At 35.0% G+C, this 5,648-nt stretch overlaps 1 pseudogene; it reads right to left on the reverse strand.

The window, feature by feature from the left end:
* Nucleotides 1-118: 118 nt before the first annotated feature.
* Nucleotides 119-5,648, reverse strand: part of LOC104997326 — a 58,805-nt pseudogene continuing 53,275 nt past the window's right edge.

The following is a 5,648-nucleotide window of genomic DNA, read 5'->3' on the forward strand; positions in this document are numbered from 1 at the left end:
TGCCTGGAGAATCCCAGGAACGGGGGAGCCTGGTGGGCTGCCGTCTCTGGGGTCGCACAGAGTCAGACAAGACTGAAGCGACTTAGCAATAGCTATTTTATTTAATTGTGGTTTTCATTTGAATATCCCTGATGAATAATGATGTTAGGCATTTTTAACTTATTTATTGGCCACTGCGTATCTTATTTTGTGAAGCATCAGTTCAAATCATTTGCCACTTTTTAGTTTGGGTTCTTTTATTTAAATGAATCCACTAAAGCAAATATACCCACATGTATAAATACCAGAACAACACATTTGAAGACAAAAGCAAGTTGTATAAAACACTCTCACTGATATTACTTGTAAAACAATGTTATTACACATATATACATGCAATGATATATATGCATTATTGTAAAAGTATGACATGTGTGGGATCAATATTAACCAAATTTAGAATCTGTGGAAGATGTAAATGGTTACAGGTTGTAGAATGGACTATGAAAAGCTTCCTGTGAATCTGGATGGGGGCACTGAAGTCATATATACTAGAGTATTCTAGCCAGTGCACCAGCTCATTCACACTCAATGTTTCTGGTTACTAAACATAGTAAGAGGAAGCAGAACCAGTCCCAAAGCTACCTCTTGCTGATCCTGGCAATTGTTCTGATGTGGATCTAGTCCATTTTGAGATGCCCCAGAGGTAGGCCTGGGGCTGAACCAAACCATTAGGCAGTACAGTCACCCCTTAGCATCTGCTGGGGATTGGTTCCAGGATATCTCTTTGAATAACAAAATCAGCTGATGCTCAAGTCTTTCACAGTAGGCCCTCCATACCCTCAGGTTCTGCATCTGTGGATTCAACCAACCACAGAACCGCAGATAGGAAAACACAGACATGCAGGAACTGTATTTGCATGAGTAATTACACAGTTGGGGTTCAGATTCATCAAACACATGTAATAACTCATGATGGGGAGGACCATTAGCGACATGTGTTTCTCCAAAAGTAAAATCAGAGACTTAGAAGATTATTCAATGTGTGCTTTTAAAAAAGCTTCACATTCCACAGTTAATATTTTTGTAAATGTCTATTTTCAGTTTTATTTCTATGAAAAAATTTGAAATTACTACAAAACATAACATTTAGAATAAGGAAAATTTCTGTCCATATTTCCTAAGTTGATAGACTTCCTTCAAAACAAACTTCAGCTATAATAAAATCTGAATTCTGTTAAAACCGTCACATTCAAAAAATCTTTAAGATTTCAACTTAGTATCAATTTTCTTGTTCAATAAAATGGCATTTTTTAACATAGGCTGGGTTATTGATATCATCCCTATTATTTGCCTGACATGCAATAAGTACAACTTGTGTATGAAGGTCTCAAAAAACATATAAGATGTTGACAGCTTCCCCCAGGTGTGCTATATCTATTAGTAGTGGCCAACTTCTGGAAGAAAATTTTCTCACATCTGTTTGATTCATAAGATTATCTCCTACTTAAGTTATTTAATAAGCCTTAATTTATATTTCCACACACTCCCTACATATATTAGTAGGGTTTCTTCCACATGTTTTCATTTTAAGTTGTCTTATTAACAATATTCACCACATTCATAGTAATTTCTCCCATGGTAACTCTTTCATTTGTTTTAGAATATGACTTAAGAGTAAAAAATTTACCACTTTACATTAATAAGGGCCATGTCCTGTATGAATTTTCCACAGTACTTCAAGGTATGAATAGCTAGGTACTAAGATTTCTCCCATTGCTATTAATATATTTAATAGATTTTCCCCATGTATGTAATTTTGAATATATCGTGAGAACTGATTTCTTAGAGGTTTTCCCAAATTCAATACATTCATAGGCTTTCTCCCTTATGTGCCTTCTCTGATGTACTTTGAGACCTGAGTTGCAACTGAAGGTTTTCCAACAATGACTACACTCATAGGGTTTTTCCCGTGTGTGTTCTCTGATATTTAGTGAGATCTGACTTATGATAGAAGGGCTTCCCACATTCATTACCCTTATAAGGTTTTTCCCCTGTGTGTATCCTCTGATGTACAATAAGGACTGATTTTTCAGAGAAAGATTTCCCACAATCGTTACATTCATAGGGCTTCTCCCCTGTGTGAGTTCTCTGATGTGATCTAAGGACAGAATTGCAAATGAAGGTTTTCCCACACTGATCACAATAATACAACTTCTCCCCTCTGTGTGTTCTCTTATGTACTGTATAGTCAGGCTTATAGTAAAAGGTTTTCCCAAATTTTTTACACACATAGGGTTTCTCCCCTGTGTGAGTTCTCTGGTGAACTGTAAGATATAAATTTCTAGAGAAGAATTTCCTACATTCCTTACATTCATAGGGTTTCTCACCTGTGTGAGTTCTCTGGTGTTTAGTGAGATCCGACTTATTGTAAAAGGTTTTTCCACATTCATTACACTTGTAAGGTTTCTCCCCAGTATGTATTCTCTGATGTACCGTGAGGACTGATTTCTCAGAGAATGATTTCCCACATTCATTACATTCATAGGGTTTCTCCTTGTGTGTGTTCTCTGGTGTACTTTTAGGCCTGAATTGCGACTGAAGGTTTTCCCACACTCATTACATTAATAGGGTTTCCCCCCTATGTGAGTTTTATGGTGTTTGGTGACTATGACTTATGACAAAAGGTTTTCCCACATACCTTACATTCATATGGTTTCTCACCTGTGTGAGTTCTCTGATGTATTGTAAGGTATGAATTCCTGAAGAATTTCCCACACTGATTACACTTACAGAATTTCTCACCTGTGTGTGTTTTCTGATGTATTGTGAGAACTGAGTTGCTTATGAAGGTTTTCCCGCATTGATTACATTCATAGGTTTCTCCCGTGTGTGAATTCTCTGGTGTATTGTGAGATATGGCTTATGGTAGAAGCTTTTTCCACATTCTTTACATTCATAAGGTTTCTCTCCTGTGTGAGTTCTCTGATGAATTATGAGGTATGAATTCCTAGAGAAGGATTTTCAACATACATTACATTCATAGGGTTTCTCTCCAGTGTGGATTCGCTGATGTAAAGTGAGAAGGAATTTCCTAGAGAAGGATTTCCCACATTCATTACATTCAAAATGTTTCTCTCCTGTATGTACTCTCTGCTGTTTGGTGAGTTTTGACTTTTCACAGAATGCTTTTTCACATTCATTACATTCATAGACCTTGTCTCCTATGCACGTTTTCTGAGTTACATTAAGAACTGACTTCCAGAAAGGTTCCCCCAGGTTATTACGTTCAAATGTTCTTTCTCCTGTGTCAAGAAAGTTTGATCTGCTGAAATTATCTACTGTCATTATGTTCGTAATCTTTCAGCTTCAAATGTCTCAAGAGAGATACCTTTTCAAAGGTTTTACCATATTCATTAAACTCATAAAGACTTTCCCTTATCTTATGGACCATGAGAACTGAATAATTACAGAATGTTTTGTCACATTCATTATGTTCACAAGGACCTTGTATTTTGTGAGCTTGTTTATATGTGATGAAACTGTCTTCTCACAGAAATCTTCACCACATTCTTTATATTCAAAAGACTGCTCTACATGTTTAATTTTCTCATATGGAAAGAAGTCTTCATTTTCACTGACATACTTTCTATTCTGAATTAATTCATAAGGTTTCTCTCTTACATGAGCTTTTCATGGTTAACATGAAGGAATAATTTTTCATATGCACTGAGATCATCAAACTTCTTTCTTAAATAGTTTTTCTCAATAATTAATTCTGAAATATATTTCAAACTCATCCCACTTGTGTCACATTTACAGGGTATTTTTATGAAAGGAACTGGGTATGTGCTGAAATTAAACATTTTTCCTAATACATTACCTCTCTATATAGTCAGTGTTTTGTCATTGATAAATGGAGCTTGCCAGAAATCTCTGTCGTGCATTTCCTGACTCTGTTCCAGCCGATTAACAATCCTGCAGACTGCTAGAAATAAGCAAAAAACTGTACATTATTAATTTTATTATAATTATGATAAACTTACCCTTATATACAAATACCCTTTTATATGATTGACTCAGTTTCTTTAAATAAGAGTAATCCAAGATGTCTGTGTGCCCCATTGTTTCAGCTTAGAAGAAAGAAACAAAACTTGACACAGTGGAAATGGGGAATAAAAACTCAGAATAAAGACATCTACATTTGACAATGTTTACATAGGTAAATACTTCAAGACTTACTATAGGGGTTAAAAATAAATAAAAGCACAGTGAATAAAGGAGGACATATTTTGGGGAAAAAAGACTGAGCCAGGTCTGAGAAATGCAGAAAACCAGAAAGGAAATGAAGATTAGTATATAAGAGTACCCTGGAGAGATATCAGAGGATTGATTTGATCTTTTGAAGGAAACAAATTAGACGTTATCTAATTTTATTATACTTAATATACTATAGATAAATCTCTATGCTTTACATGTTTCCAGTGTTTCTAGTTGAATTCTCTTTTTAAAATTATTTTAATGTTTTATATATTATTATACTGATTAAATTTATATAAAATTAAATTTATAGAAAAGCACCAATTTGTTCCTGCGTAAGAAGACCTGTAGCAGCCTACTTTCTTATTCTCCCTCTACTCATGTGACTTACAAAGTCTACAAATGTCTACCAGGAATGTAAAATCAAAGAGACAAGAAAGACTGAAAGAGGGCCAGATCTATTTGTTTTCAGTTTTGGTATATTCATATTATTCTCTAAGTTTCTGCAAAAGTTATCTTACCCTACTAACAAATGCTAACTTTTCCTCATCTTAAATTTGCTGTGATGAGTTTAATACATTAATACATTTTTTTAACTTTTAAACAAATCTCTACATTTCTGTATTTTATTTATATTTAAAACCATGGAGGACCTAACCTAAAATAATTACTGATACTTATATTTATTTACCCTAAGAATTCTCAGCTAGACTTCACCTTATTATCTTCCTATTCAGTATATACAATATAACAATGATGACCTTACTCAAAAACCTGCCCAGATCCCTTTGCTTCCAAGCAACATTAGACAAATTAGACTATAGATACAATTCTAGGGGAAAAAATACTTTTTACCAACTATATTCATATTGGGTATCTATACTATCACACCACAAAGCTATAATAAATGTATTCTTTCTCAAAATGACAGACTGTTAGATTGCCAGAAATTGATCAAGTTCAACCAAGACTTTCAGTAAACAGGCTTACATTTCCATTTTGGCTTTGCTCAGAACCTAAACATTAAACATCAGGGAAATTACACTCTGTTATATCTGTTTCCAAATAAATCTTTACAACATCTCTACAATTCCAAGTAATATTTATATTGAAATTTAAAAACAATTACATTCTGTACATCTAATTCTGTCACAACACTGAATAATACTCCTTTGTAGCATCAGATCAGATGAGATCAAATCAGTCGCTCAGTCGTGTACGACTCTTTGCGACCCCATGAATCGCAGCACCCCAGGCCTCCCTGTCCATCAACAACTCCTGGAGTTCACTCAGACTCACGTCCATCGAGTCAGTGATGCCATCCAGCCATCTCATCCTCTGTCGTCCCCTCCTCCTCTTGCCCCCAATCCCTCCCAGCATCAGAATCTTTTCCAATGAGCCAACTCTTC

The sequence above is a fragment of the Bison bison genome, unplaced genomic scaffold, assembly GCF_000754665.1.
Source record: "Bison bison bison isolate TAMUID 2011002044 unplaced genomic scaffold, Bison_UMD1.0 scf7180017864306, whole genome shotgun sequence".
In the NCBI taxonomy this organism is placed as follows: domain Eukaryota; kingdom Metazoa; phylum Chordata; class Mammalia; order Artiodactyla; family Bovidae; genus Bison; species Bison bison.